The sequence below is a fragment of the Schistocerca gregaria genome, chromosome 8 (genome assembly GCF_023897955.1).
Source record: "Schistocerca gregaria isolate iqSchGreg1 chromosome 8, iqSchGreg1.2, whole genome shotgun sequence".
In the NCBI taxonomy this organism is placed as follows: Eukaryota; Metazoa; Arthropoda; class Insecta; order Orthoptera; family Acrididae; genus Schistocerca; species Schistocerca gregaria.
Genome location: NC_064927.1, coordinates 509,220,679 through 509,240,354, shown reverse-complemented (window position 1 = coordinate 509,240,354; position 19,676 = coordinate 509,220,679). Strand labels below are relative to the sequence as shown.

General features: G+C 43.6%; 1 protein-coding gene across 2 annotated transcripts in view; it reads left to right on the top strand.

The window, feature by feature from the left end:
• The first annotated feature begins 9,293 nt into the window (after window positions 1-9,293).
• LOC126284824 (glucose dehydrogenase [FAD, quinone]-like) overlaps window positions 9,294-19,676 on the top strand; it is an 87,057-nt gene continuing 76,674 nt past the window's right edge. For both annotated transcript variants that reach the window (XM_049984036.1, XM_049984035.1), the window contains exon 1: window positions 9,294-9,631. The gene's annotated coding sequence lies outside the window, so the exon portion shown is untranslated. The remainder of the gene's footprint in view (window positions 9,632-19,676) is intronic.

Below are 19,676 nucleotides of genomic sequence, written 5' to 3'. Positions count from 1 at the left end.
GCCACTACAAATTTCGAAACACCTGGACGGTTTCAATGCTTCCCGTCTTGTGTATTTACCTCGCAAATAGCAATGAATACGTTTTCACTTTCACGTTGTGTAATTTAAAAATGTTTTTCACTCTAGGGCACCGTGACATTAAAAATGCGTGATAGAAACACCAGTATTCTTTCTCAAGTTGTTAAACGTGTTGAAGACACGTGAAAATGAAATGTCTGATGTTAGAAATCCGTAATGGCATTGGGCAACTCAGTTATTTCAATATGCTATCGATGTATTGGCTGGTGGCTGTTTAAAAATTGTTGATCGAGCACAAGAGTTTGTGGTAGCGCCAGTAGACACTAAAGGTAGTGAGGTTGTGCACAGAAAATGATATCGCTAGTTTCCGAAATAGTAATAAAGCTGTCATTATTACAGCTTTGTCCTGTGGGTATTTGGAATATTCAGAGAACTTGTGGTTCGTATTGAAATGAAACGTTTCCGCTAGTAAAGGTAGAGCGCGTTGAAACATGCATCAAAATACACTGGAATGGCGGCAGTAGTTGTGTGGTGGGCCAGCAAGGGAGACGCTGCAGGCGGAGTACCACCATTTGAGAGGTTTTATTTTAATACTCTTGTAGCTAATTCTTGCAACAGTCGCCCTCCTAGTCCCGTGCACATCTCAGATTTTACTAAAAAACAATTAAGTACATTTTGGAAACACACCAGACCGTTAGGCGAAAATAATGTAATTTATAACAGCGCGTTCAATTCCTTGATACGCTTCAATATCTTTCTGAATACGTTCTTTCCAAGTTATCTCACATTCGTCGCTGAAGCTCTACATCAACGCTGCATTTAACAACTTCCTTCAGTTAATTTCTTTGTGTAACGGAAAAAATCCACTTACCTGCAACAGGAACAGAAGCATGTATAACACACAGTTATTTTTTTATTTCTGTAGTGGATTTTAATTTCCGTAGAACATTTTTACAATACATCGTAATTATGTGAAACAGATCGTTTTACAGGCTATTATTTTGCAGGTCACTCAACATAGTTCGATTTCACACATGCAATCCATTTACAGGAGTACAAAATACTGGAAAACAAACAGTAGCAGTAATTACATTATTATTTTACAGTATTTGTATATGTACGGTATATAAACATGCCCAATTGAGATTTATTGGAAGGATCCTCATAAAGTGTAGTTCACCCACGAAGGAGACAGCAGCTCATAAAGGTTCGTTCGACTGATAATTGAATATTGCTCGTCGGTTGTGGATCCGTACGAGGAAGGAGTGATGAAATAAAGACAGACGGTAAATACAAAAAATTAATGAATAAGTTGAAGTCTCCTTAATGTGGGATGGATCTCCTTGAAGTATAGTAGGAGCAATGCAAAGTCATAGATTTCCTCAAACAGTATCAGATTTACCCCGCGTATTATATTCCAGGTTGAATGCATCCATGTATTATCGCCAAAATTAGCAAACTACCTATCTGAGATTCTAAGATCTGTCTTTCTCGGACGATAATTCCCGAATATTTCATAAGCAAACGCAGCCACTTCGGAAATTTGGGAGGAATGAGAAGAAGATTTAGTCAATGTTTTTTTTCACTTAGGTAAAGAGAAAAAAACTCAGATTCACTTACAGACTGTAAGCAGGATACGGCAGTGTTTTTGTTGTAGACTCGTCGAGAAACGCTCGTCTTCCGGCGAGCTTGTGAGCAGAGGCGTTTTCGTGCTGCTACGAGGTCCTCCCTCTACTGGACCCTTTATGTAAAACTGAACTTGGCAGATGCATGTCCGCCTTTGGAGGCTTCTCTTGAAACCTTTGTGAATCTTAAATTGGCGCACTCCAGAATATTAACCGAGACACGTGGGCCTAGTGGTTAAGACAATCGACTCGCATTCGGGACGACCGTTGCCCAAATCCTCATCCCGATTTGCGTTAAGTGGCTAAAGGCAAATGGCGGTATGGTTCCTTTGGGAAGAAGATGACCCATTTTCTGCACAATCTTTGCTCAGTCCGAGCTAGGGTACCGCCGCCTCTAACGACTTCGTTGGCGTCAGTATTCCTCCTCCGTTCCTTGTTGCAGTACGTCGATCTCTCACCATTACCCTACCGTTCTCAAGTGCGAGTGTGACGTGTCAAGTAGCGACGATGGCTCTGCAGGTTACAGTCTCGTCCACGCCCTCTTCCGGTTTGTTGAGCCCCGTCCTGTCCAGTATACTAGTCCAACGCTCTGCTTTCCCAGCAGGAAGGCAACGTGTCAAGTAGCGACGATGGCTGTGCAGGTAACAGTCTTGTCCATGCCCTCTTCCAGTTTGTTGAGCCCCGTCATGTCCAGTATACTTGTCCAACGCTCTGCTTTCCCAGCAAGAAGTCGCCGTGTCAAGTAGCGACGATGGCTCTGCAGGTTACAGTCTCGTCCACGCCCTCTTCCGGTTTGTTGAGCCCCGTCCTGTCCAGTATACTTGTCCAACGCTCTGCTTTCCCAGCAGGAAGGCAACGTGTCAAGTAGCGACGATGGCTCTGCAGGTAACAGTCTCGTCCACGCCCTCTTCCGGTTTGTTGAGCCCCGTCATGTCCAGTATATTTGTCCAACGCTCTGCTTTCCCAGCAGGAAGGCGCCGTGTCAAGTAGCGACGATGGCTCTGCAGGTTACAGTCTCGTCCACGCCCTCTTCCTGTTTGTTGAGCCCCGTCCTGTCCAGTATACTTGTCCAACCCTCTGCTTTCCCAGCAGGAAGGCGCCGTGTCAAGTAGCGACGATGGCTCTGCAGGTAACAGTCTCGTCCACGCCCTCTTCCGGTTTGTTGAGCCCCGTCATGTCCAGTATACTTGCCCAACGCTCTGCTTTCCCAGCAGGAAGTCGCCGTGTCAAGTAGCGACGATGGCTCTGCAGGTAACAGTCTCGTCCACGCCCTCTTCCGGTTTGTTGAGCCCCGTCATGTGCAGTATACTTGTCCAACGCTCTGCTTTCCCAGCAGGAAGGCGCCACGGTCCGCGGCACGAATCCGCCCGGCGGATCACTGTCTGACTATCTGACATGGAGAACCCCATTTTGTCGTGAGGCAGCAATCTTTTCAATGCGAATGTACACGTATTTGCTGACAGGAGCAGATGCTATCTCTTCAGTGATTCTCAGGACAAGGAAAGTTATTTCCTCGTCAACGGCTGTTCTGGGGCACCCAACTGACTTCGAACTGAGAAGAAAATTCTTCGGCGTCTGAATTCTTTGAATGAATGGACTAATGATGCCACGGCAGCAAGAATATCGTCAAATCTCTGAAGGCATTAGTTTATACTTTAGCTCACCTAGAAATAAAAAAAATTGGCCAGCTTCACGGTTGGCAGAGACTGAATGTCGTATCGAAATGAAGGTTCTTTCGCGACTTTTAGTAGTTGGACATGGTTAAATGTTATGTAGAAGTGGATGTTTTTTTGTCTATTTTAGAAGAGCGACAATGGACGTAAACTCATGACTCTAAAAAGTATTGGTGTGGCCCACGTAAAGAAAAATTTCGTCGAGGAGACATCAAAGGGGTTCGGAAAAAGAGGGCAAAAGTGAGAGAGGTGGCTGCTGTGTTTTCATGCTACGGAAGGCAGACCTCTTGTTGAGCACACAGCAACTGCCACACCGGAGAGCAGGGGGCTGGTGCACGGCACCACTCAAGGTAGACACCTCAATTCTGCGGCAGGACAGGCCGTCAAAACGGCACAGCAAGAATACGTAGACACGTTAAAATGTAGTATTACATGAACAATGACGGAGAGTAAATTTAATTTTAATCACTTTACATGGTCTGATATTTCTGTACTGCCAGGGCCGTACACTGAAATGGGGAATACGACTTCCAGCTCCCTTGCCCAGTTCCTCTTGCTCTTTCCAATAATTTTTGAATGCTAGAACGTTACGGCACAAAATCGGCTATTTGAAAAGCCTCCTCGGAGCAACACGCACCGTGTTTAACTTGAGCCTGTTCTAGGCGCACCCTAATGGTGGGTCTAGCGCGCCTATTGTTGAGAGTCAACTCAAAAAATCCACAGGATGGCCTCTGTTACATCGTTATCCGTTCGTATGAGGACCCGGTATATTCCCGTAGAGAGCGTTTCTTGGTTACCAGAGTGATGTCAGTACGAAACAGGACTACGCCTTGTAAATGGACCTTTCAAGACTCTTAGCATCATCGGTTCGTTATGACGGGTCCCAACATGAGCCATAATCCTTATTGTGACAAAAAGTAAAAACACCTACAGCCGTGCTGATGATTTTAATTTATTTTGTCGCTACCAGTTTCAACGCTTCATTGCGTCATCTTCAGGCTGTCTTTGATGCGGTACAGCTGATAAGATCCCCACGCATAACGCATCAGTTGCCAGCATTACTGGATACGCAGATAACATGTCAACACTCCAACCATGGCCGTCGTTCCACAGACCTGCTGCTAAAAGGATGGACATACAAAAGAATATTCCTTATTTATTTCACCTCTCCAGGTTTAATATTGGCGACTTTACGTCGTTCGAAATATTTGATTCGAATGTATTTGTTTGGCTCACGTTATTTAGAAGTTCCATTTGTTGTGAAGCATTTCAACAGTCTAATCTTTAATAATAATAAATCTGTGAAACCTCCTCCGTGTTTCTCTGTTTGAACACTCTGATCTCCAAAACTTCTAGACTAATCTTCATGAGGTTTTCGTAGGTAACTTGAGCGTAGCTTGGGGGACGTGTAGGCTGCATTCCATCAAAATCAGTTCACGAAAAAAAAAATAGTAATTTAAAGTTTTAGGAGGCTGCTCAGTTTAATAGTTTGGGTGTTTACCTTAGCAACGGCATAATACTTAACACCAAGGAACCAACTGATGGCGCTCTTAGTTTCGTAGTACACCAAATAAGCAACTGAAGGCGCTGTTAGTTTTTTTAACTCAGTGACAGAAGTATTTTCGGAAGTTTACGTCAGTGACAGAGTTAAGCGCCGCAATCTTTCTTTGCGAATAATAAGTAACGCTGAATTTACTTCGCTAGGATATACAGATTTACTGATTTAGCTTTGTGTATTAAAACTTTAACGAATTTTATTTGTATCTTTCCATAGATTTCATTTATATTTGGCTTCCTCGGTAGGAAAAACGAATTTACAACAAAGTAATCCTATGAGAGTTCCGTTTTTACCGATCGAGGCACGCAACCCTAAAAAGCGAAAGTATGCACAGGCTCTTTAAAAAATCGGCACGTCTAGACGCTAACGAACTTCCAGTAGGCGATACTGATTTGTGGTGCGTGATTTTTCAGTTTATGTTCTTACTGGAAAGTCAGCCAGGGACGACCCTGATGAAATAGGCACGTGTGCTGCTCACCAACAATGGATAGCGTGTTTCCAAAACTCTGGCACCGGAGCGATTACTGTAATCGTGATGTTTCTCAAGGGTGCGAGTTTCTGTTTACAACTTCCGCAGTGTGTGGAAAGCAACTGGACGAAAACAAGTGCCCTCGCACCTGAGCAAGGGTTGACTAAGCGACTTAACACCACTCTCGCCGCCGCCGCCGCCGCCGCCGCCTGCGCTGCAAGGTTAAAGCCACTCCGCTTGGCGCGTGGTTTCAGCGCCAAAGCAGCCTTAACCCAAGCCTAGCCTATATCACCGAAGCAGTGTTCCAGTGTCCTCACAGACAACTTTGCAACTGACACGTTTTTTGTCTCTGAGGGCATGAAAGAAGGGGAGCATTAAGTCAATAATGCCTGAAAGCGAAAATTTCGACACGTCGTTAATTCAGACAGCCAAGTAGGCGAGCTGCGGGAAGTTCTTAGTCAAGGATATCAATACTACCTGCCTGAGTGATAAGAGGCAAGAAACCTAGGAATCTTGTTAAAAGCATGAAGGAGAATCTGAAATGGAAATAGTATTGTTGTTGGTATAAAGTCAGTTTCCTGGTGCATCGAAAAAGAACGAAATAAATACAGCGTTGTACCGAAATACATGTACAGAAGACGTTAAGCTAATTACTAGAAAGGTGACCTGGAGTTTAATGTCGCGCCGACACCGTGATCACTAGAGCCGGAGGTGAAGTACTGATATACTTCTAGAAATCATCCCAATATTTATCTGAAATGATTTGCGAGAATCGTTGAAATCCTAACTTGATATTTGGAAGGATAACAGAAGGCTCCCCCCCCCCCCCCTCCCCCCGAATACGGTGGCGCTGTCGGAAGTTCGCAAGGAAACTTCTTTCAAAGACAGATTTCGGCAGTACAGTCATGAGGGATACCGTTCACTGCTTTGGAGGAAGATGCACTTTTTTCGTCCCTACCCTGTTAGCTAATAATATTGACGATGGTGGAAATTTCCCTATTCATCGGCGACTTTAATTCTTAACAAATACAGTCTTACCTCATATACACACATCATAGAAAATTTCGCATCGCGACGGTACCGAAAGTTCCGGAACCTGTACAGAAAATTGAAATAGAGATCAACATAAACATCATTTCCGCCCTTCTTATTGCTCACGAAAACCACACACTGCATGTTGTACCACCACACAGCGAGACCTTTAGAGATGGTTGTCCAGATTGCTGTACTCACCGCTACCTCTAATACCCAGTAGCCCGTCCTCTTGCTGTGATGCTTACCGCTCTTGCTGATGCTTACCTGTATTCGTCGTGGCATACTGTCCACAAGTTCATCAAGGCACTAGTGGTCCAGATTGTCCCACTCCTAAACGGCGTAGATCCCTCAGAGTGGTTGATGGGTCAAGTCATCCACAAACATTCAATTTATCCCAGGCATGTTCGATAGGGTTCATGTCTTCAGAACATGCTGGCCACTCTGGTCGAGCGATGCAGTTATCCTGAAGGAAGTCACGCACGAGATGTGCACGATGGGGGCGCGAATTGTCATCCATGAAGACGAATGCCTCGCCAATTTGTTGCCGATGTGGTTGCACTATCGGTCGAAGGATGGCATTCGCGCATCGTACAGCCGTTGCGGCGCCTTCCACGAGCACCAGCGGCTTACGTGGGCCCCACGTAATGCCACCCCACAACATCAGGGAACATCCAGCTTGCTGCACTTGCTGGACAGTGTGTCTAAAGCGTTCAGCCTGACTGGGTTGCCTCCAATCACGTCTCCGACGATTGTCTGGTTGAAGGCATATGCGACACTCATAGGTGAAGAGAACGTCATGCCACTCGTGAGCGGTCCATTGGACTTGTTGTTGGGCCCATCTGTACCCCGCTGCATGGTGTCGTTGTTGCGAAGATGGACCTCGCCATGGACGTCGGGAGTGAAGATGCCCATCACGCAGCCTATTGCGCAATGTTTGAGTCGTAACACGACGTCCTGTGGCTGCACGAAAAGCATTATTCAACACGGTGGCGTTGCTGTCAGGGTTCCTCCGAGCCATAAACCGTAGGCAACGGTTATCCACTGCAGCAACAGCCCTTGAGCGGCCTGAGCGAGGCATGTCATCGACAGTTCCTGGCTCTCTGTATCCCCTCCATGTCGGAACAACGTTGCTTTGGTTCACTCCCAGACGGTTGGACACTTTACGTTGTTGAGAACCCTTCCTGCCACGAAGTAACAATGCGGACGCAATCGAACCGCGGTATCGACCGTCTAGGCATGGTTGAACTACAGACAACACGAGCCGTGTACCTCCTTCCTGGCTGAATGTCTGAAACTGAACAGCTCCCAGGCCCCTCCGTCTAATAGACGTTGTTCATGAATGGCTGTTTACATCTTTGGACCGGCTTAGTGACATCTCTGAACAATCAAAGGGACTGTGTCTGTGATACAATATCCACAGTCAACGGCTATCTTAACGAGTTCTGGGAACCCGGGTGATGCAAAACTTTTTTGAAGTGTACAGTTCCGTCTGGAACGTACCAGTGATCTCCACTCGAAACTATTGCTAATTTCTCTTGAAGTTCACTGCGTCTGTACTGTGCCTAAATGTAGTCCTTCCATCATTGCGATATAGTTTTTGTAGCCGCCCTTCGTCGATCTGCCGTCGTCGACTTCTCTGACGTAATATATTAATGTTGTTATCTCCTGTATATGCCCGACGGTTCTTTATATCTGTACCCCAGATGAAGCAGCCACAAACATCTTTCTGTAACGGCGACTAAATTTCGGGTTTTGATAATAATTACTGTTAACTTTTTGCTCAGTCGAACACCCTTCGTTTGTTACTGCGTTACCGAAGACAAGATAATTAATAACGTCCTTGGATGTTAGTTTTTGGTTACTAATATATATTTAATTATGGAATCACTTTAGTTTTTTATTAACAACATTCAAAAACAATTAAATGATAATGAATGAATGAGTTCTGTATAGAGGGAAAAGGAGGGTTAATCGTACAATTACTCTCAGCAATTACGACACTAAAATGTCCGTGGTTTTTATAGTTCATCACTCAAAGATATTATAGCAAGGACCATTACTACACTTCCATACAGTCATGCAAACTTCGTACGCTTTTATTGTCACAGAGCCAACTGTCCATTTCCGTTCTTACATTGAGTTTAACATCCATTCGTACAATCCAGACGTCCTAGTATCACTCACTCGGCATGTAACAGAATTTAATACCGAGCATTGCTTTTCTTGCGTACACACCCTTATTGTTAGTCCGTGACCTCACGGTACAAGACTGTCCCGTTCAAATTAACTACAGCCAATTTTCTTGCAGTTTAACAAAAGTGCCCCGATCCCTTTCGTAGCATATCAGACGGAAATGCCGCAGCTACGTAGATTTATTCAGAGCACAGAAAACAAGGCAAGAGAACTAACAAGACCCGCACACGGTTTATATAGTAGAATTCATAAACAAAAGCAGCTGTGTTAAACCGTCTCTGATTTTCCTGAAGCGGTTGCTTTTTTTCTGTGGCTCTTGTTCTGATGAGAGATTGTATATTGATAATTTTAATTAAAACTTTTTCAATGCTATTAATTATTTCTGACATTATCGATTACCTCTCCCCTATATGAGAATAAGCCTGATAATATTGTTCTTAATCAAAACAGCGGTTATATTTTGCATAGCGATATTTTAAGATTTTTGTCATATGTATAGCACCTGATTACTATTTCCTGGCACTATTTTATAGGTTTCTTTGCAGATGCGCAATTTTTTGATTATTTAATCGCTGAGGAAGCACGGTCTGGTCGGATCGCCGTGTTCCACGTTCCCCGGACTGCTGCTGCCCGTGCCACCGCCTGCGCCGACACGCGCCGTCGACGTGCTGGTCGCTGACGCTGCATTCCTGCAGCCTCGGCAACGCCGACGCCGCTTTCGCACAGTGCCCGTCCACGCTTCCGGCGAAGGACGCCTCAGTGCACAAACACACCCCGGAGCGCGATCCTCGTTCTCCACAGCACTTTCCGATCACCTCGAGACTGACCTCGTCTCGTCGCCAGTCCTGCGGTTGCACCTAATTTACACAGAAGTTTTCCAGAACAGAACGACGGGTGGCTGTGGTGTTGGTTTCGCCAGAGAGCGTCAAAGATAGTTACCAACGGACACTGTGACGACGGATACGCGCATTTCCGTGGCGAGAAAGCGGTAAGGATGAAACCAGCTGACTTAGGGCGGTGAAGGCGGATACATCCAACTGGTTTCGCAGCACTAAACGAGGTAACGTTCCTTTCTTTTTGTAACACCGATTAGAAATGCGTTTGTTTACTTACTGAAAAGCAGACTTCCGCTGCGTCTAACAATTGCATTATGGATGTACTATTATAAAATTTACTTCTTTTTCTCGAAAGATATGTTTTACGTGCTTATCTCACCTTCTTCCCTACGTTTGACATGTTTTAATGTATCAGTATATTACGCCTGCAGAATGGATCTTTCACTCTGCTGCCGAGTATGTGCTGTTTGGAAACCTGTTAGTAGATTAAAACTGTATGCTGCGCTCGGGCTCCAACTCGGAACACTTCGAGCACAATGTTCTTCACTTTCATTTCGAAGGTAGGGTTGCAGTTTCGAATCCATTCGGTACACAGTTTTAATCTGTCAGAAGGTTTCTGCACCACATATTAGGCACCTAGCGTCTTCCCGATTAAATAACATTATAGAATCACATAGTACGTGACACAACGCCTGTACTGAGAAATATATTAACATTTTGTCTGTTGGATGTCGCGAGAAATAAATACCTGTAGCGAACAGTGTAAGCATCTAGTACATAAATATTCCAATTTCAAATGCGTGCAGCTGATATTTCAGCCAGCTTTATTTTTTATTTTTATTTATTTTTTATTATTATGTAATACGTGACTCCGACGTGTGATGAAGTTATCTATTTGGTGCAAAATTCAATTCCTCCCAGGTCTGAACATTACATTAAATAACAGATTCAAATATTCCTCCCCCTTTGCAATACCAACTTTTCTTCTTTTCTTAAAATTTTGTGTTTAAACAGTAATGATTATTGTTAGGTGATGTGAGTGCACTATTAAGCAACACTGTCCTAATATGCTGCAAAATATTATTTATTTAGTCACGAAAAAGCTTTCGGCTTCTTAGTTCGTCGTCAGATGACAACTGCAAGTCGCAACCACAGATAAAATGGCTGCGGCTTATACAGCTTTTACTGACACAGATGATACTGTAAATGGTGACATATACAGTGATTACGGACGAAAGTACTATATTTTCATGTCACACAGGAACGTTACACTTAACGAAAGTTCATAAATAAAGTTGAATTTACAATTGTTAGCTAATATTTGTATAACGGAAACATACTTTACCACAGGGGAAAATAGGAAGTAATTTTGCGTCATGTAAAAGTAAGCTGGTGCTCTGTGTGGCTCTGAGCACTATGGGACTTAACTTCTGAGGTCATCAGTCTCCTAGACTTAAACCCCTTAAACCTAATTAACCTAAGGACATCACACACATCCATGCCCGAGGCAGGATTCGAACCTGCGACCAAAGCGGTCGCGCGGGGTATTCTGTGTCATACCTTTATTGATTTAAGGTGCTTCCAGGAAAGTTATACTTCCGCTTTTCTTAACAGTATGTGAAACGTCACAATCTACTTCATGTGGGAGATTTTCTGTTAAAAGATGGGCCGCAAAGTTTAAATCGGTCCATTTACTCTCGGGTTCTGATAACCTGGTTGTCACAGGTCCGCCTGACTGACCAGCTCATCGTTTTCCACAGTGCTTGCATGTGATTTTATACGCACCACTCAACTGTCACCGGACGCTGGTCTGAGAAGCCGAAAGTCGGTTCGTGATGAAATAAGTAATGTTGTTGTTGTTGTTGTCTTCAGTCCTGAGACTGGTTTGATGCAGCTCTCCATGTTACTCTATCCTGTGCAAGCTGCTTCATCTCCCAGTACCTACTGCAACCTACATCCTTCTGAATCTGCTTAGTGTACTCATCTCTCGGTCTCCCTCTACGATTTTTACCCTCCACACTGCCCTCCAATGCTAAATTTGTGATCCCTTGATGCCTCAAAACATGTCCTACCAACCGATCCCTTCTTCTAGTCAAGTTGTGCCACAAACTTCTCTTCTCCCCAATCCTATTCAGTACCTCCTCATTAGTTACGTGCTCTATCCACCTTATCTTCAGTATTCTTCTGTAGCACCACATTTCGAAAGCTTCTATTCTCTTCTTGTCCAAACTAGTTATCGTCCATGTTTCACTTCCATACATGGCTACACTCCAAACAAATACTTTCAGAAACGACTTCCTGATACATAAATCGATATTCGATGTAAACAAATTTCTCTTCTTCAGAAACGCTTTCCTTGCCATTGCCAGTCTACATTTTATATCCTCTCTACTTCGACCATCATCAGTTATTTTACTTCCTAAATAGCAAAACTCCTTTACTACTTTAAGTGTCTCATTTCCTAATCTAATTCCCTCAGCATCACCCGATTTAATTTGACTACATTCCATTATTCTCGTTTTGCTTTTGTTAATGTTCATCTTATATCCTCCTTTCAAGACACTGTCCATTCCATTCAACTGCTCTTCCAAGTCCTTTGCTGTCTCTGACAGAATTACAATGTCATCGGCGAACCTCAAAGTTTTTACATCGTCTCCATGAATTTTAATACCTACTCCAAATTTTTCTTTTGTTTCCTTTACTGCTTGCTCAATATACAGATTGAATAACATCGGGGAGAGGCTACAACCCTGTCTCACTCCCTTCCCAACCACTGCTTCCCTTTCATACCCCTCGACTTTAATAACTGCCATCTGATTTCTGTACAAATTGTAAATAGCCTTTCGCTCCCTGTATTTTACCCCTGCCACCTTTAGAATTTGAAAAAGAGTATTCCAGTCAACATTGTCAAAAGCTTTCTCTAAGTCTACAAATGCTAGAAACGTAGGTTTACCTTTTCTTAATCTTTCTTCTAAGATAAGTCGTAAGGTCAGTATTGCCTCACGTGTTCCAACATTTCGTCGGAATCCAAACTGATCCTCCCTGAGGTCTGCATCTACCAGTTTTTCCATTCGTCTGTAAAGAATTCGCGTTAGTATTTTGCAGCTGTGGCTTATTAAACTGATAGTTCGGTAATTTTCACATCTGTCAGCACCTGCTTTCTTTGGGATTGGAATTATTATATTCTTCTTGAAGTCTGAGGGAATTTCGCCTGTCTCATACATCTTGCTCACCAGCTGGTAGAGTTTTGTCAGGACTGGTTGTTCCAAGGCCGTCAGTAGTTCTAATGGAATGTTGTCTACTCCGGGGGCCTTGTTTCGACTCAGGTCTTTCAGTGCTCTGTCAAACTCTTCACGCAGTATCGTATCTCCCATTTCGTCTTCATCTACATCCTCTTCCATTTCCATAATATTGTCCTCAAGTACATCGCCCTTGTATAAACCTTCTATATACTCCTTCCACCTTTCTGCCTTCCCTTCTTTGCTTAGAACTGGGCTGCCATCTGAGCTCTTGATATTCATACACGTGGTTCTCTTCTCTCCAAAGGTCTATTTAATTTTCCTGTAGGCAGTATCTATCTTACCCCTAGTGAGATAAGCTTCTACATCCTTACATTTGTCCTCTAGCCATGCCTGCTTAGCCATTTTGCACTTCCTGTCGATCTCATTTTTGAGACGTTTGTATTCCTTTTTGCCTACTTCATTTACTGCATTTTTATATTTTCTCCTTTCATCAATTAAATTCAATATTTCTTCTGTTACCCAAGGATTTCTAGCAGCCCTCGTCTTTGTACCTACTTTATCCTCTGCTGCCTTCACTACTACATCCCTCAGAGCTACCCATTCTTCTTCTACTGTATTTTTCCCCCTATTCCTGTCAATTGTTCCCTTATGCTCTCCCTGAAACTCTGTACAACCTCTGGTTCTTTCAGTTTATCCAGGTCCCATCTCCTTAATTTCCCACATTTTTGCAGTTTTTACAGTTTTAATCTACAGGTCATAACCAATAGATTGTGGTCAGAGTCCACATCTGCCCCTGGAAATGTCTTACAACTTAAAACCTGGTTCCTAAATCTCTGTCTTACCATTATATAATCTATCTGATACCTTTTAGTATCTCCAGGGTTCTTCCACGTATACAACCTTCTTTCATGATTCTTAAACCAAGTGTTAGCTATGATTAAGTTGTGCTCTGTGCAAAATTCTACTAGGCGGCTTCCTCTTTCATTTCTTAGCCCCAATCCATATTCACCTACTATGTTTCCTTCTCTCCCTTTTCCTACACTCGAATTCCAGTCACCCATTACTATTAAATTTTCGTCTCCCTTCACTATCTGAATAATTTCTTTTATTTCATCGTACATTTCTTCAATTTCTTCATCATCTGCAGAGCTAGTTGGCATATAAACTTGTACTACTGTAGTAGGTGTGGGCTTCGTATCTATCTTGGCCACAATAATGCGTTCACTATGCTGTTTGTAGTAGCTTACCCGCATTCCTATTTTCCTATTCATTATTAAACCTACTCCTGCATTACCCGTATTTGATTTTGTGTTTATAACCCTGTAGTCACCTGACCAGAAGTCTTGTTCCTCCTGCCACCGAACTTCACTAATTCCCACTATATCTAACTTTAACCTATCCATTTCCCTTTTTAAATTTTCTAACCTACCTGCCCGATTAAGGGATCTGACATTCCACGCTCCGATCCGTAGAACGCCAGTTTTCTTTCTCCTGATAACGACATCCTCCTGAGTAGTCCCCGCCCGGATAAAATAAGTAATATTTTGTAGATAATCAGGAAAACGTTTCCTACTTAACACTGTTGTCATGTTGGGTCAAGTACCGACAGAAAAGTCAGTTAATGTTATGGTGGTGATGGTGTTGGTAAGTTTCTATGGGACCAAACTGTTGAGGTCATCGGTCCATAGGCTTACAAACTACTTAATCTAACTTAAACTTACGCCACGGACAACACACAAACCCATGCCCAAGGGAGGACTCGAACCTCCGACGGGGCAGCCGCGAGACCCGTGGCAAGGTGCCCCTGACCGCGCAGCTACGCCACGCGGCAGTGTTATAGTGTAAACGCATTACGTACGCTTATGTACTTGCACTACTTCGGAGGCTAACGTACCGTCGCAATGACTTACTCCACGTTATCACGCGAGCGATTAGCTACGCCTATAATGAACCTGCTTGGAAGGAAGGAGATGAGGTACTAGCGAATGTGAAACAGAGTGAGGGAGTCGTGCTGGGATATCTTTGCTGGCAAAGCACTTGTTGCGGAAGGCAAAGGTTCCAAGTTGGAGTCCCGGCCCGGCACACAGTTTTAATCTCCCTGTGCACCTGGAAGTTTAAGTCTTTAACCTACAGCGGACGCAATCTGTATGCAGGGTAATTCACGAAGACATGCAAATACACTCCTGGAAATTGAAATAAGAACACCGTGAATTAATTGTCCCAGGAAGGGGAAACTTTATTGACACATTCCTGGGGTCAGATACATCACATGATCACACTGACAGAACCACAGGCACATAGACACAGGCAACAGAGCATGCACAATGTCGGCACTAATACAGTGTATATCCACCTTTCGCAGCAATGCAGGCTGCTATTCTCCCATGGAGACGATCGTAGAGATGCTGGATGTAGTCCTGTGGAACGGCTTGCCATGCCATTTCCACCTGGCTCCTCAGTTGGACCAGCGTTCGTGCTGGACGTGCAGACCGCGTGAGACGACGCTTCATCAAGTCCCAAACATGCTCAATGGGGGACAGATCCGGAGATCTTGCTGGCCAGGGTAGTTGACTTACACCTTCTAGAGCACGTTGGGTGGCTCGGGATACATGCGGACGTGCATTGTCCTGTTGGAACAGCAAGTTCCCTTGCCGGTCTAGGAATGGTAGAACGATGGGTTCGATGACGGTTTGGATGTACCGTGCACTATTCAGTGTCCCCTCGACGATCACCAGAGGTGTCCGGCCAGTGTAGGAGATCGCTCCCCACACCATGATGCCGGGTGTTGGCCCTGTGTGCCCCGGTCGTATGCAGTCCTGATTGTGGCGCTCACCTGCACGGCGCCAAACACGCATACGACCATCATTGGCACCAAGGCAGAAGCGACTCTCATCGCTGAAGACGACACGTCTCCATTCGTCCCTCCATTCACGCCTGTCGCGACACCACTGGAGGCGGGCTGCACGATGTTGGGACGTGAGCGGAAGACGGCCTAACGGTGTGCGGGACCGTAGCCCAGCTTCATGGAGACGGTTGCGAATGGTGCTCGCCGATACCCCAGGAGCAACAGTGTCCCTAATTTGCTGGGAAGTGGCGGTGCGGTCCCCTACGGCACTGCGTAGGATCCTACGGTCTTGGCGTGCATCCGTGCGTCGCTGCGGTCCGGTCCCAGGTCGACGGGCACGTGCACCTTCCGCCGACCACTGGCGACAACATCTATGTACTGTGGAGACCTCACGCCCCAAGTGTTGAGCAATTCGGCGGTACGTCCACCCGGCCTCCCGCATGCCCACTATACGCCCTCGCTCAAAGTCCGTCAACTGCACATACGGTTCACGTCCACGCAGTCGCGGCATGCTACCAGTGTTAAAGAGTGCGATGGAGCTCCGTATGCCACGGCAAACTGGCTGACACTGACGGCGGCGGTGCACAAATGCTGCGCAGCTAGCGCCATTCGACGGCCAACACCGCGGTTCCTGGTGTGTCCGCTGTGCCGTGCGTGTGATCATTGCTTGTACAGCCCTCTCGCAGTGTCTGGAGCAAGTATGGTGGGTCTGACACACCGGTGTCAATGTGTTCTTTTTTCCATTTCCAGGAGTGTATTTTAATATGTTGGTCTGCAACTAAAACTAAAGTAAAAAGTTTATATAAACATAGGTCCGCAATTGTTTAGTTACGGAGTTACGGCTAATAAAAGATTTTGCCTGAAATTTAGCAACTTAGCTAATATGAAGCCATCGCAAAACTGTACGAGGTTAAAGTAAAGCACGATTTGCAACCATTCTGTTGTTATTGATCTGGTGAATCTAATTAAACATGTCCCAGACGTGTATTTGCAGTAGTTTTCCAGAACACCCAGAGAAGCAAAGATTATTATACAATAAAATTTGTTTACTTTCCACTAAGAATTTAGAAACGTTTATGTCATTGTTCGCAGCCGCTACTGAATTGTTTCAGTCGTTTCCTAATCTTGAAACGAGATAGTTTTCTGTATTGTTTAATGAAAGAACGTAATATCAACAGTGTATTTAAGGCAGGCCGTTGTGGCCGAGCGGTTCTAGGCGCTTCAGTCTGGAGCCGCGCGGTCGCAGGGTCGGATCCTGCCTCGGGCATGGATCTGTGTGATGTCCTTAGGTTAGTTAGGTAGCTCTAAGTTCTAGGGGACTGATGACCTCGGATGTTAAGTCCCATAGTGCTCAGAGCCATTTGAACCATTTTTGAACAGTGTATTGAAGTGAAACTACATAGTAATTGGTGTAGTTTGTAGTTTATTTATGAAATAGGGACGCCTTTCAAATTTGCGACACAAGAATACGCCGATATGGTGTTTATTTACGGCAAATGTGATGTAATGCTACGGCTGCAGTTGACGAATATCGCATATGTTATCCAACTCTGAGGATTCAGAATGCACTAACCATTATTGGAGTATTTCGAATGTTACAGGAGACAGAAGATTACTGCAGATGCACGTCTGGGTAATGTTTAATTAGATTCACCAGATAAATAACAACAGAATGGATGCAAATCGTGCTTTACTTTAACCTCGTACAGTTTTGAGATGGCCTCGTATTACCGAAGTTGCTAAAATTTTGGCAAAATCTTTTATTAATCGTAACTCTGTAACCAAACATTTTCGGACCTATGTTCACATAAACTTTTTTCTTCAGTTTTACTTGTAGAATAACATATTAAAACATTTGCATATCTTCGTGAATCACCGTGTATGTGTAACACAATTTCCCAAACCGCTACGGATTGAAACTTGATATTTGGAGGAGGTGTGGATCTTTTACTGTAGGTGTCGTTTAGGAAGAGATTTTTTGAATTTCAACCTTGAGAGGAGGAAATAAGGGCTGAAAGAATCGTTGTTTTTTTTTTTTTTTTTTTTTTTGAAAAATGTGGCTATTATGACAGGTCTGAAGCTAGACCAATGGTCAGAAATAAAGAAATATTTGTTTCAGCATCTTTGGAAATTTAACCCCATGGGTGTGAAATAGTGGGTGCAAGATTTTTTTAAAAAATATATCATTATTAAAGAACTACTAAAATGTTTTTGAAGCTACCTCAATGAGCGTTGGTATTTGACTTCTCGGTTACAAATAAAAAAAAATACGTGTTTCCGGGTTTTTGGAAATTGACCCACTCAAAAAAATGGTTCAAATGGCTCTGAGCACTATGGGACTTAACATCTACTGTCATCAGTCCACTAGAACTTAGAACTACTTAAACCTAACCTACATCTACATCCATACTACGCAAGCCACCTGACGGTGTGTGGCGTAGGGTACCCTGAGTACGTCTATCGGTTCTCCCTTCTATTCCAGTCTCGTATTGTTCGTGGAAAGAGGGATTGTCGGTATGCTTCTGTGTGGGCTCTAATCTCTCTGATTTATATCCTCATGGTCTCTTCGCGAGAAATACGTAGGTGGGAGCAATATACTGCTTGACTCTTCGGTGAAGGTATGTTCTCAAAACTTTAACAAAAGCCCGAACCGAGCTACTGAGCGTCTCTCGTGCAGAGTCTTCCACTGGAGTTTATCTACCATCTCCGTAACGCTTTCGCGATTACTAAATGATCCTGTACCGAAGCGCGCTTCTCGCCGTTGGATCTTCTCTATCTCTTCTATCAACCCTATCTGGTACGGATCCCACACTGTTGAGCAGTATTCAAGCAGTGGGCGAACAAGCGTACTGTAACCTAAGGACATCACACAACACCCAGTTAGCACGAGGCAGAGAAAATCCCTGACCCCGCCGGGAATCGAACCCGGGAACAGACCCACTCAGGGGATGAAATAGGAGACGGCATTTTGTTATGAAAATATTTTATTATAAAAGAATTTTTAAAGCTAAATCTATGAAAATTTAAATTTGGCTTCTCAGTTAGAAATTAAAAAAATATGTGTCCCTGTGGGGGTGTAACGTGGGATGAAAGTTTCTATGGAAATATTTCTTTGTGCAAGCATTTTTGAAGATAAATCTACCAAAATTTGTATTTGTCTTCTCTGTTAGAAATAAAACACATGCAAGTCACTGTTTTAGGAAATTCAACCACTAAGGGGGTAAAACGTTTTATGAAAATATTTCATTGTGAAAGCATTTTTAAAGCTAAATCATTGAAAACTAGTGTTCGGTTTCTCGGTTGGAGATGAAAAAATGCGTGTTTCACTGTTTTTGCAAATTCAACCACTAAGGCGGGGAAAAGGGGTCAGAATAATTCACTGACTCATCATCGCCAAGCCCTAACCGCTGAGGATAGACACTTGAAGTTTGGAGAGGGTGCCGACCTTTTGCTGTACGCATCGTTTAAGAAGGGATTGTCCGAAACTACATTCGTAAGGAGGTGATGTAGGGGATGAAAGGCTTTTTGAAAGTACGCCACTATTAAGGGAATTTTGAAGCTAGAACTACGAGAACTGATATTTGGTTTCTCAGAAAAAAATCGTGCTTCAGCATTTTTGGAATTTCAACCGCTAGGGGGGCATAACAGGGGTGAAGGTTTTTTGAAAATAATTATTAAGTAAATACTAAAGGATTTTTAAGGCTACATCTACGACATTTGGTAACTGACTTCTTGGTTAGAAATAAAAAATACGTTTTTCACTTTTTCTGGAAATCCAACCCCTAAGGGAGTGCGTTAGGAGATGAAATTTTTTAAGAAAATATTTCGTTACATTAAAAAATTTTATAGCTACATTTAATGAAATTAGTGTTTCACTTTTCGGTTATATATAAAGAAATATTTGTTAGGGGATGAAAGCTGCTATGTATATATTTACACAAGGAAGCAAAAAGCATCAGCAACAAAAATGTCTGCAGGTTCTACAATCTACGCGAGAGAAACAACTGGTGCTAGGCGAGTAATTAATATGGCAAAGAGACAATATGTACAAAGGTAACAGTTTTCTACTGTAGAGCCACAAAATCACTTGAGAAGAGCCTAGACGGCTGAAACTAGCTGTGAACTAATAAAATTATTACAACAAAAATGGAAAATTCCATCTTCTTTTATAGGTAAAGTTGT